General features: G+C 51.0%; 1 long non-coding RNA gene across 1 annotated transcript; it reads left to right on the top strand.

Moving 5' to 3' along the window:
• The first annotated feature begins 352 nt into the window (after window positions 1-352).
• LOC132538016 (uncharacterized) lies at window positions 353-5,364 on the top strand. Its single transcript, XR_009549422.1, has 2 exons — window positions 353-569; window positions 5,045-5,364. It is a non-coding gene; the product is annotated as an uncharacterized LOC132538016 (long non-coding RNA).
• Window positions 5,365-13,242: the final 7,878 nt, after the last annotated feature.

Here is a 13,242-nt window from a genome sequence, read left to right as displayed (position 1 = left end):
AAAGAAACTCAGTTGCATTCGAGGTGGCTTAAGTGTTACTCTGAGAAGCCTGGAAGCAAGGAGGAGTAGGCTGCAGAAAGAGTTCAGGAAGGCCCAAAAGAGCAGCTGCAGCCACGGAAAAGAAAAGGCAAAGAAAAATGAAACCTGCAACCCTCCACCTCCAGTGCCTGGGCCCCTTTTTATTCCCAGCCAATCAAACGGCAGCATTGCAGGCCAGCCGACCAATCAGGAGCCGGAACAGGAGCACTAGTCGCAGGCCACGTCTTCCCGAGGGAAGGAGGCTCGCTCCCCGCCGGGCCCCGCCCCAACCCCGCCCCGATAGCTCAGGCCCCGCCCTTCCCGGGCTGGCCCCGTCCCCGGCCACCAAGCTATATTGGAGCCCAGTGGCCCGCGACCCGCCGCGGGGCCCGAGCATTGTCCTAGGGAGCGAGAAAGAGGTAAAGGGTGGATGCTGGGGGCAGCCACGTGGCGGGGAGAGGATTTATTGGGGTTTCTTTCGCTGAGCTCGGTCTTGCAACATGTATCAAAGAGACGGCATAGTCGGGACGCGAGTGTGAGCGTGCGGCAAGGTAAGTCCCCCTCGGCCTCCCCGGGGAGGACTGCGGCCACCCCCGCACCGAGCGGCTGGCGCGGGCGCTGGGAGCGTTGGGGTCGGCTCCACAGGGGTCTCGGGAGCCCCGCGCGGTGTGGATTCAGCCCCCAACCCCCGATCGAAGGCGCCTGCAGTGCCCCGGGGGCTGCCCGGGCGTTGTAAACACGCTCGGGTGGCCCGGCTGGGGACCCTGCGAGTTCCGAAGTTGTCCAGACAGATCCCAAGGCCGAGGTGGTCCGGCCGCCTCACTAAGCAGCGGGGGAGAGACTGTGGAGACTCAGAGTGAGCGGGCACTCCCCAGCCCCTCGGGCGAGGCGGTGCGGACACGGCGAGGGCCCGCTGAGGGTCCACCAGCAGATGCTGCTGCTGCGGCGGCGGCGGCGGAAAGTTTGCAGGAGCGCGGGGAGCTGGGGGGCCGGGCGCCCTGCGTCTCAGCAGCCGCCTGGGAGCCCCAGCCTCAGCGGCTGCGAGTCTAGGAACCAGAAATCGAATGCAGTCAAATGAGACCAGGCGGGTCTGTTTTGAGCTGTTCAGATGGGTTCCTCCAACACCAGCTCAACTGTCTCTGCTTGGCAGCCGGATGGGGGGTATCTCCATCTCACCTGGGGTGGCCCGAACACGTGGGGGAACCCAAACGCGCTGGGATCCCCAAGCCTGCAGGAGTGGGGCTCCTCTTTTCTTTCCACCTGTTCCTCAGTGAAGAGAAAAGGTGCCCGGCTAGTAGGGGTGGCGCAGATGGGCGCAGAGAGACTCAGTGTCAAGACTCCTGGACCTGCTTCCTTCTCTCTCTCTCTCTCTCTCTCTCTCTGCAGCTCCTGGTGGGGATGGAGGGAGAGAAAGAAGTGACAGAGAAGGAGTACCAGGCAGGTGAAACCAGTGCCCACCTGCCTTGACTACAGGGGCACCATGCCTGAGACTGACCTGGGGCAAGGTCTCCTTGTGACCTTGTCTCCTATGATGGCCAGGACCCACCCTAGTACCTGCTGCAGGTGGAGTACAGAAAGGAGCCCTGACTGCAGGACGAGATACGTACAAGCCCAAATGGATCTTGCAGTAACTCTGTTTCATCATCCACAGTTCTGTGCCTTTTACCCCCATTCTCTCCCACCCACCCACACAGACCCATCAGATCTCTGATGTACCCATTGCCACTAAAATTCCTTTGCACATGCTGCTTATTCTCTCTGTGTGTTTCCTATAAGGAAAATCAAGTCAAGGAAGACTTCCTGAAGAGGATACACTGGGGTTGGGGCCCAAAGGATGATGAGACAGCATCGATCCCTCTATTGAGGAGAGAGAAGGGAGGAGGGAGAGAGAGAACTGCAGCCCTGCTTCACTGCTAGTGAAGCCTCCCCCTGCAGATAGGGACTGGGGGCTTGAACCCAGGTTCCTGCACACTGTAACATGCCACTCTACTGGGTGCGCCACCACTCAGTCTGTTACATGCTGTTACATGCTGCCTAGTCTTTTGACCAGCTGACAAACAGGCATCAGAAATCTGCTGTAACCCAGGCATGGTGACCCAATGGTGAGCACAAGTCCTCCAGACTAGTGCAGGGACAGCTGACAGACCAGTCAGGGAGGGGAGTAAGACGGTACAGAGAGAGAAGGCAATCAGAGAAGGACTGTCTGCAAGGACTATAGTGGAATAGAAGGATTGATGCTGTCTCATCATCCTTTGAGCCCCAATCCCAGTGTATCTTCCAGGAAGTCTCCCCTGACCTGACTACCCACCCACCCCACCCCCACACACAGGCTCTCAGAACCTAGGGGCCACTCCATGGCACACAGTAGGCATTTTTATGTCCTCTCTGGGTGAATATCTGCCTCTGCACCTGCTCCCCACCCAATAACTGTAAGTACTATCCAGGCAGGACTGGAATCAAGTTGCCATCAGGCCAGAGGACTATGGGATGGATCTGATTTGCCAGATTGTTACCCAGCCAGGTCTGGTGTCCAGATGGCAGAAACTTTCCTCTCCTCTCCCCTGGCTTATGTCCTGGACTCCACACCCCCTGTTCCCCCACCATGCACAGAGAAGCCAGCCAGCCTGGTGAGGCACAGAGCAGAAAAAGGCCTGGCACAGGCTTAAGCTGTCCCCATGGAAGGACAGTGACCGATCAGGGAGACCTGGGGATGGTGAACATCCTGTTCTCGAAACCCACCTTGGCCTGCTCTTTATTCTTCTGCACCTGAACTCAGAGGCTTGTTTTCCTTCAGGAGTCCATTGGGGAGAAGGTGGCAGCCTGCAGAGACCCCAGGTTGGCTGGGACTGCGGGGCTGTAGGGGTTGCCTGACCCAGAGAAAGGCCTCCAGGTCACAAAGATGATGGGTGGCCTTGCAAACTCCCCAGTGTTCTCTATGCACAGTGGATTCCTTCCTCCCCTGGCTGTGGGCCCTGTGCACCTGGCACCTTTCCTGTAGCAGATTATGCCCTCGCAGGTGCCCAGTGAAGCATTTAGCACCCCCGCCGCCCCCTTGAAGGGGTTGAGCTGCCGCCATGCTTGGCTGGAGAGAGAGCATGGCGTGTGCTTTCATCAGCCTCCGGCAGGGGCTGAATAAAACGACCTCCCCAGCTACCCAGCTACCCAGCCAGCCCTCCTGACTGGAGCTGCTTTAAACAATTAATTTGCAATGATTTACTCTCTTCCCTTCTGTTCTGTGGGGACCACCAGCACTTTAAATATGTATTTAAATCCTATTTGCTGCTCCATGTGAAACCGTCACTGCCTGCCCCCACTCCACAGAAGGAGCACTGGATTCAGAGTCAGGCAACTCAGAGGTTCAGGCTGAGTTCTGCTAATGATGAGCTGTGCGACCTTGGGCAAATTACTTAACCTTTCTGCACTTCCATTGGCACCTTTGGAAGGTGAGGTTAATGATAATCCTCCTTCCCTCCCAGGGTGTCGTGAGAATTAAATTAGATGGCACACAGGGAAGAGCACTGCCAGGCTGTGTTTGCTGCTCCCCTGCCCTATGCTCCCCACTAATTAGCCTAGCGACCTTGAAGAGGCCACTGGCTACTCTTGGTGCTCAGTGTCCTCATCTGCAAAGTACAGGGGTGGTTCTGGGAGATGAGGACCCCACTTCCAGCCTGGACCCACACACACACACCTGTTCCTGCCTTCCACCAGCCGCCCTCCACCCCCCAGCCACCCCTTTTCTTATTATCCAGGCTTCCCTCCTAAGTGGGCACGTCCCCCTCCCGCTGACTCTCTCCACCTGTCTATCACTCCAAGTTGCATTTGGATCCCAGGGGGCTATGGTTCTTGGCTTATTTTCAGGGGCAATTAGCTGTGATGTCACAGGCCTCAGAGGTGGCCCCAGTGGGCATGTGGCCAGGTCACCCAGAGATCAGGGCTCTTTCTCTGTGCCCTATGGGACCTCCCCCACCCCATGCCCAGGCAAGGGTCCCTGTTTTGTGGGTGGGGAGGCAACTACCCAGGCAAAGCCCTCTCTGTCTGTACTTTATGCTTCCCCAAGCCGGAGTCTGAGTGTAAATTAGTTCTACCCTGTGCTTTTGTTGGCAACTGTCAGTTCCTTGGAAACTAGGGGCTTTGTCAGGAAGAACAAAGCTGTTTGGTGCTTTTCAGCTTGGGGGGCGTGTGCTGCTAGGGGAGGGTGCCTCACCCCTCTGTGGCAAGCTGAGGAAAAGCCTCGAGCCCCCGCTTTTCAGACTTGCTGGTTCTGTTTTGGGTGTTTTAAGTCCTGTGGCTTAAGAGTCACATATTGTGTGTGTGTGTGTGTGTGTGTATGTGTGTTTGTGTATGTGTGTGTATGTGTGTTTGTGTATGTGTGTATGTGTGTTTGTGTGTGTATGTGTGTTTGTGTATGTGTGTGTATGTGTGTTTGTGTATGTGTGTATGTGTGTTTGTGTGTGTATGTGTGTTTGTGTGTGTGTGTGTTTGTGTGTGTGTGTGTATATGTGTGTGTGTGTGTGTGTGTATATGTGTGTGTGTGTGTGTGTGTGTGTGTGTGTGTATGTGTGTGTTGGCTGAGGGATTCTCCCCCCTCCTTTTTGGCTTACAGAGTGTGTTCTGTGGAAGCTAATTCCAGAGACTGAACTTTTCAAATTACTGCTCCAACAGCTTTTTTAAATCTGGACCTAGTTACTCCTGTCATCCTTGTGGAAAGAGCGAGAAAGCCCTGGAGCACAGGGTGGGCTGCCTGGGTGAGCGGCTCCTGGCTGCAGAGCTTGGGTCAGCCCTCAGTGTCAGTGCCTCTTGGGACGGAGGTGGGGGTGAGGGTGCAGGGGGGTGTGTGATCCACTAGCTTCTAGACATCTGGCTATTTAGAAAACATCTGGGTGGCAGGCTCTTCCAGGCTTCAGCCTGACATTTAATATCATAAACACCGAGCCCGCCTCTCCTCTGTCCCCTGCCTCCAGCACACCCAGCCCCTTCCCCCCCACTTCCTGGAGGGGGAGAACCATCCATTCTCTTCAATTCCCAGCGCCCCCCACCCCACCGGAAATCTGATGGGCTGATGACATCATGACTGGCTGCTGAGCGATGAAGTGGATGCCACAAAGAAATCCGACATATCAGATGGATTCTGAAATCAGTTTCCCTCCGGCTCTAGGAACCGGCATGAAGTCAGGAGAATATGTGAGCTCGGTTTCAAAAGCAAAACATCTAACTGAACTCAGCCCTGCATGAGATATGTTTGGTTTTTTTTTTTTTCAGACAAACCTTTTGGACTACATCCTATTTTAAGAGAAATGCTGGTTTTTATGAAATGAAAGCAGTTAATAAATCCAACCTCAAGCTGTTTGTAAGCGTGTTGTTTGTTTCCATTGGCTTCTGTGTGTCCTGATTCACAAGGCGGGGTGTGTGTGTGTGTGTGTGTGTGTGTGTGTGTGTGTGTGTGTGTGTGTGTGGTGGGGGCTGTCTTCTTCTTTAAGCCCATGGATGGCTCTTTTCTTATTCTTTTTTCTCTTTCTTTTTTGTCAATAAAATTTGCCAGGTAAATTGCTGGTTTATGGTCTTTTCAGGAATCTATCTATTTATGGAATGACCTTGACCTCACCTGGTCACTGCACATGGTCCCTCTGCTGGTTTTTCTGGATGTGAAACTGTTAGGAGGAAGCGGTCAAGCCTGGTTGGGTTTCCTGGGTGGAAAGGGGTGAGGCTGATTGTTGGCAGGGCTGAACCAGGACCTGTGTGTCAGGCTGATACTTGGAATGGAGGTGGTGCTGTGGATAAAGCCTCGAACTCCCAAACATGGCATTGCAAGTGTCAAAGTAATGCTTTGATTCTGTCTCTGTCTCTATCTATCTTCCTTAAATAATAAATATTAAGAGAAAGAGAGAAAGAAATGGATGAATGGGCTGGGTGGTGGTTTGCCTGATTAAGCACACATGTTACAATGTGCAAGGACCTGGTTCAAGTCCCAGTCCCCACTTGCAAGGGAGATGCTTCATTAGCAGTGAAGCAGGGCTACAGGTGTCTCTCTCCCTCTCTGTGTCCCCCTCCCTTCTCAGTTCCTCTCTGTGCTATCAAGTAAGTAAATATTTAAAAGACACATGTTTAAAGAATGAGAGAAAGAGAGAAATTAAGGTAGGTCAAATTCATGAGAGGAATGGATGGTAAGAGGCATATGACACCAACTCCAGGGCAGCCTAGGAGACTCCACTCCCTCCCATGCCCCCATCCCTGCCCCACAGGGAAGTGAGAACCCCAGAAATAACTCTGGGCAGGGGTCCTCCATCTCCACTGAACCCTGGAAGAGACCCAAATTGAGGACAGTTTTGGGGTCCATGTGTGGAGGATCCGTGGTGTCTAGCAGACCTGCTCTGAAGTTCCAGCATCTGGACAAGTCATGAGGCTCTGGGCTGGTAGCATCACCCCTGCTCTAGAGAGTGTCTATAGTGTCCCCTGCCCTGCCTGCTGGTGACCACAGTCAATGCCTGTCTCTTCAAAGGTAGTAGAAACCAGTGGCGACACAAATTCAGCAGCCAGGTGAGCATTCTGCTAGCTGTGTGACAAAGTGAGCTGCATGGCAAGGCAGGTGTGCATGTCTTGCTCTCTCCACGTGTCGTGCCATAATAACAGGAGCAGCCTTGTCCTGGGGGCTGGTGTGAGGGTGAAGCATAGCTGTTACTATGAGATTAGACTAGCCCAGCAGGGAGGCTGCTGGGGAGGGCTGCTAGGAGGTGAGGGAGGTGCCAGACTAGTTGCAGATGGAGGGAATCAAGGACTGAAGAAAGCATTCTTCATCCCTCTGCTCAGAACCTCCCACGGCTCCCTATTGTCCAGTTCTCTGCCCCTGCTCACCCGCCCTCCCAGGCAGCTAGAGAGCGCTGTCTTCTCTGGGTGCTGTCTCACAGGAAGGTCACATTCACCGTGCACTGCCATCACTTTATTCTGGGCACTTTGCATATAGCATTCGATCCTCACACTATACCAACCAGCAACAGGTTCTTATCATTACTATTTTGAAGGCCCCGGCAGAGACCTTGTGGGCTCAGCACCTTGCCCAGGGTTCCAGATCTGGACTGGAAGCAAGGGCCAGATGCCCACACCTACCCCCTTGCCCCAGTTCCAGTGACTCCCACCTCAGGACATTTTCACCTGCTATTCCCTCCCCTGTGAGGCTCTTCCTGTCATATTTATATACCTTCCCCTTCCTTCCTTCTTTCTCTCCTTCTTCTGTTTTTTTATTTATCCTTTTTTAAAAATACTTATTTATTTATTCCCTTTTGTTGCCCTTGTTGCTTTTATTGTTGTAGTTATTGTTGTTATTGATGTCGTTGCTGTTGGATAGGACAGAGAGAAATGGAGAGAGGAGGGGAAGATAGAGAGGGGGAGAGAAAGACAGACACCTGCAGACCTGCTTCACCGCCTGTGAAGCGACTCCCCTGCAGGTAGGGAGCCAGGGGTTTGAACCAGGATCCTTATGCCGGTCCTTGTGCTTAGCGCCATGCGCAGGCTGAGGAGGACAGACTCAGGCTGGCCCCTGCACACACAGCTCCACCCAGCAGGTGCCTCTCTACCCTGTGTAGTGACTGGAGGGGAGGAGAGAAGGGGAGCAGCATGCAGACAAGGAGCAGCATAGCAAAAGAAGCTTGTGGGTGGGCCCTGGAGAGTTGCAGCAGCTTGTGTGTGTGGGGGGGGGGACCGGAGCAGCGCAGAGGGGTGGAGGCCAGGGTGGCCCTTTGCCCAGGCTGTCCTCCTTGTCAGGCCTGCACTTTCCCTTCTCCACCTGCCCCAGCCCTTGTTCTTTGGAACCCCACTGGTGTGTGCCAGCACCTCCCCTAGTCATCAGTTAGCCTGGACTTGAGCCATCAGTGCTGGCTCAGGCAGCTTCTTCCCTGTCTGCTTGTCTCTGTGGTGGTGAAAGTCTCCACTCCAAGTCCGGCTCTGCCCCTGACCTGCTGGGTCCCCGTGGACAACTCAACTCACCTCTCTGTCTTTCCAGCTAGGGGATGACAGCAGCAGCTTTGTACTCACTGGGTCTGTGAGTGGGGGAGTGGGTGTAGGGAGGTCCTGCTTATAAAGCAGCAAACCATAATGTCCTCCCCAAAGGCCAGCTGGTGAGGGACACATACTTGCTAATGTGTGAGTCCCTGTGCCTGCTCTTGTGGGGGCATGGCAGTGGAATGTCAGGAGACCTGAATAACAATACGCACCAAATGCCTCGCTGCTGCGTTAATGTTGACCCCCGGACACGGCACCATTAGACACACCTCTGATTAAACCATGGAAGCACTGCAAGACAAGGCTTGGGACTCGGAGAGGCAGTGGCTGTGTGGGGTTCCGCCATGGGTCAGGCAGACTTTGCTGGGTTGTGTGGTGGCTGGAACTCTGTCCTGTTAGCCCCTTGTTGGACAACCATCTCTCCTTGGTGCCTTCTGCCTCCTCTAGGCCACACCTTGGAGTCCCTGGGGTGAAAAGACATGGATTTGGGGTTCCTATGCCCTGTGACCACACACACACACACACACACACACACACACACACACACACCTGCCAAGTGCCCTGACTCCAGAACCATGTCTCTCCATAATTGTGCTGGAGCACGTGGAGGGCCTGGCTCCTGATGTCCCCAGACCTCGACTCTTTGTAGCCACATGCCTGCACCCCGTGAGCAGCCCTCGGGAAGGGGGCTCGAGCTGGACTGGGCAGCCAGTGGCTTTGGATGCACACAGCAAGGGGGCCCTGGAAAGGTGCACTCATTCACTCTGCAAATGCATATGGAGCACCTCAGATGGGCCTCGCAGAGCCTGGGCTTAATGCTGGGGACTTGGCAGTAAGCCAGATGCTGCTCCTCCTGGGGGTCACTTTCCAATAGGGGGGCACAGACAGAGCACCAAGGGTATCAATTAAATTGCGCCCCAGAGTGATGAGAGCTAAAGAGAGAAAGGCAGCTGGGAAGGAGAGCAGTTCTAACTACTGCATCCAAGGAAGGCCTCCTGGAGAAGGCACTATTTGAGTGCAGTGAGCAGGGGAGTTACACAGCTGTCTCGGGGAAGAGCACTCCAGGCAGAGGGAACAGGCAGTGCTAACACTATGAGCAGGGAGCTGGTGGTGAAGGAAGAGCCTGGAGGCTGCCCTTGTGGCTGGGGGGAGTGAAGAGGGGAGGTAGCTAAGCAGATGAGCTGGGAGAGGAAATGGAGGCCAGATGGTGGGGCCTCCTGGACTCACCACTTAAAAGGATCCTTCTGGCTGCTGAGTTGAGGATGATGGGGGGAGGGGCTGGGGCAGAACCAGGGAAACAGAGGGGAGGATGTTGAAAATATCTGAAAGGATTTGCTTATGGATGAGAGAGAGAGAGAGAGAGAATATCAAAGAGAGAGAGAGAGATGTCTCCAGAGAATTCTGGTCAGTTTTCTGGAATGGTCAGCTGGGCCTTGAGGCTTAGCCACCACCCAAGGGTGGACTGGGCTGGCAGTCAACAAAGAATGGGGTGTGGGGTGCCTCAGACAGGCAGAGCAAGTGCCCAAGGTGAGGCTCCAGCTTAGCAGTCTCTCATAAGTTAGAGAGTTGGGGTTTTGTGGACCCCAGAGGCTATGTGGATCCCAGCCAGCCCTCCAAGGTCATCCTCTTTGTTCTGGACAAGAGAACTGGGCTTAAGTGGTCCTTGCTATCACAGGCTTTGAGGAAGTAACTGTGAACTTGATGGACAGGGACCTTGTTCTCAAGAACTTGACATCTGAGTCTGGAGTAATTTTTCCACAGGGCAGAATAAGACCAATGGTAAATTAATCTCTTTCTTTTAAAAAAAATACTTTATTTATTTATGAAATACAGATGCAGAAAGATACAGAGACAAAGATCAGAGCACTGCTTAGTTTTGACTTATGGAAGTGCTGCAGATTGAACCTGGGATCTTAGAGCCTCGGGCTTGAAAAATCTTTTGCAGAACTATTATGCTGTCTCTCCAGTCCCTAGTACAATTAAATCTTTCTAACTTAAGGTCATTTGACACATTTGTAACTGTGTGTGAATGGATGACTAGACATGTCTAGGGGATGCAGACAGCTCACCTAGGTAGTACACCTGCTTTGCCATGCATGCCACACAGGCTTGAACCCAGCCCCACCACACTGGAGGAGGTTTGGGTGCTGTGGTGTTCCTCCCTTTCTCTATTGGTCTCTTTGTTTCTATATTTCTCTACCTGAAAAAGTCAGCCTGGAGCAGTGAAGCTCTGGTGACAGTGTAGGAAATCAAAACATTTCTAAGGCATTTCAAATAAAGTCACTATTACTAAGAATCCTATAAGGCTAACCACAGAGTGGATTCAGTCTAAATACCCATCAGCAGATGCCTGGGTAAAGAAGTTATGGGCTATGTACTCCATGGAATACTGTAATCAATAAAGACCATTTCGTGTTCTTTGGGACAAAATGGGTGGAACTTGAGGTGATTATGTTTAGAAAAATAAGTAAAGAAATGAAAGGCAGAGGCTGGGCAGTAGTGCAGCAGGTTAAGGGCATATGGTGTGAAGCGCAAGGACCTGCGTAAGGATCCTGGTTCAAGCCCCTGGCTCCCCACCTGCAGGGGGGACACTTCACAAGCGGTGAGGCAGGTCTGCAGGTGTCTATCTTTCTCTCCCACTCTCTGTCTTCCCTTCCACTCTCCATTTCTCTCTGTCCTATCCAACAACAACAACGATAAACAACAAGGGCAACAAAAAGGGGGAAAAATGGCCTCCAGGAGCAGTGGTTTCATAGTGCAGGTACTGAGCCCCAGCAATAATCTTGGAGGCAAAAAATGAAAATTAATTAATTAAATTAAAAAAAAGAAATGAAAGGCAACTTCTGGATGGTTTCACTCATACGTGGAATCTAGAGAACTGATACACATGAACTTGCAAACAAACAGCAGAACAGAAGCAAGCTGTTTCTAAGACTGAGAACTCTGGTGGTGATCTTTGGGAGGTGGGCGGGTGGGGCACAGAACTGTGGTGGTGGGTGTGGTGTGGAGCTACACCCTGTACTCCTACAATATTGTAACCTACTATTAATCACAATTTTTTTAAAAAATCAATTTTTTAAAAAAGAGCCCTGTTGGTGTATTACACCAAAGTAAAAGACTCTGGGGTTAGGGGGAGGGTTCAGGTCCCAGATCATGATTGTAGAGGAGGACCCATGGGGGTTGAATTCCTATGTGGAAAACTGGGAAATGTTATAAGGTACAAACTATTGTATTTTACTGTCAACTGTAAACCATTAATACCCCAATAAATAAATTTTAAAAAAGGAACCCTGTTAGATCATGCCTCCAGATTGGGTTCCAGAAAATACTTGGGAGAAGCTGGGACTGAGCCTAGGCAGAGGGTAGGCCAACTTGTAGAGTAACCTGAGGTGTGGGGACCCTGTGAATTTTTTTAAATTGGGGGATTAATGTTTTTACACTCAACAGTTGACCCTGTGAATTTTTAATCCTTCATTAAAGTGTCATCCTCATACCAAAATCTCTTTTGTTGCGCAATTCAGTAGATTTAGAGTTGTATGTTAATGTGTTGTATAATTAGTATATTTATACAGCTGTGCAATCATTACCATTCTAATTCTAGAACATTCTTGTCATCCTCATAAAGAAATCCTATACCCCAATTTGTAATAGCCAAAACCTGGAAGCAACTAGATCTGTCCAACACCAGATGAGTGGCTGAGCAAGTTGTGGTCTAGATACACAATGGAATACTACTCAGCTGTAAAAAATGGTGACTTCACCATTTTCAGCCCATTTTGGATGGACCTGGAAAAATTCATGTTAAGTGAAACAAGTCAGAAACAGAAGGATGAATATGGGATGATCTCACTCTCTGGCAGAAGTTGAAAAACATGATCAGAAGAGAAAACACAAGTAGAACCAGAACTGGAGTTGGCGTATTGCACCAAAGTAAAAGACTCTGGCGTGGGGGGGGGGGGGGGCGGCGGCGGCGGAGAGTACAGGTCCAAAAAGGATGACAGAGGACCTAGTGGGGGTTGTATTCTTATGTGGAAACTGGGAAATGTTATGCATGTACAAGCTATTGTATTTACTGTCAAATGTAAAATATTAATTCCCCAATAAAGAAATTAAAAGAAAAAGAAAAAAGAAATCCTATACCCATTAGCATTCACTTCCCCTAGCCCCCACCCTGGACAATCACCAATTTCTTTTCCTTCTCTTCCTTCCTCCCCCCCCCTTTTTTTTTTGCCTCCATGGTTATCACTGGGACTCAGTGCCCATACTATGAATCCACTGCTCCTGGCAGTCAATTTTTCCTATTTTTTTTTAAATTGTATGGGGCACAGAGAAGTTGGGAGAGAAAGGGAAGACAGAGAGGGGGAAAGACACCAGCAGACCTGCTTCACTGCTTGTGAAGTGACCCTCCTGAAGGTGAGGAGCCAGGGGCTCGAACCTGGATCCTTGTGCAGGTTCTTGTGCTTCATATTATGTGCACTTAACCCAGTGTGCTACCATCTTAGCCCCTTTCCTCCTCCTTCTCTTCCTCCACCTCCTCCTCCTCCTCCTCCTCCATTATCTTTATTTATTGGATAGAGACAACCAGAAATCAAGAGGGAAGGGGGAACTGAGAGGGAGAGAGACGCCTGCAACATTGCTTCACCACTCATGAAGCTTTTCCCTTGCAGGTGGGGACCACGGGCTCGAACCCGGGTCCTTGCTCATTGTAACATGTGCACTCAACCATGTGTACCACTACCTAGCCCCCTTCTTCTTTTTTTAAATCAGAAAACTGCTCAGATCTGGTGGATGGTGGTGGGGGGATTAAACCTAGGACTTTGGAGCCCCGAGCATTAAAGTTCCTTTGCATAAACATTAAGCTATCCCCGCCACCCACAATTTATTTTCTATGTCTATATTTGATGATTCTTGTGTTTTATTAATAAACTCAATCGTTAAGACTTTCTGTGCTTGATTATTTTCCCCTTAGCACAATATTTTTAAAGAAAAAAGATTACTTCATGCTGTAGTATGTATCAGTGTTGTATTCCTTTTTAGAGCCTAGCAGTATTCCGTTGTGTAAATATACCACATTTTCACATTTTGTTTATCCATCCCCAAGTTTATAGTATGTTTCCACCTTAGGGCTATTATGAATCATACTGCTATGAACATTTTTTATTATCTTTATTTATTTATTGGATAGAGGCAGTCAGAAATCAAGAAGGAAAAGGGTGATAGAGAGGGAAAGTC

The sequence above is a fragment of the Erinaceus europaeus genome, chromosome 4 (genome assembly GCF_950295315.1).
Source record: "Erinaceus europaeus chromosome 4, mEriEur2.1, whole genome shotgun sequence".
NCBI lineage: Eukaryota > Metazoa > Chordata > Mammalia > Eulipotyphla > Erinaceidae > Erinaceus > Erinaceus europaeus.
This window is presented reverse-complemented; position numbering and strand designations above follow the sequence as displayed.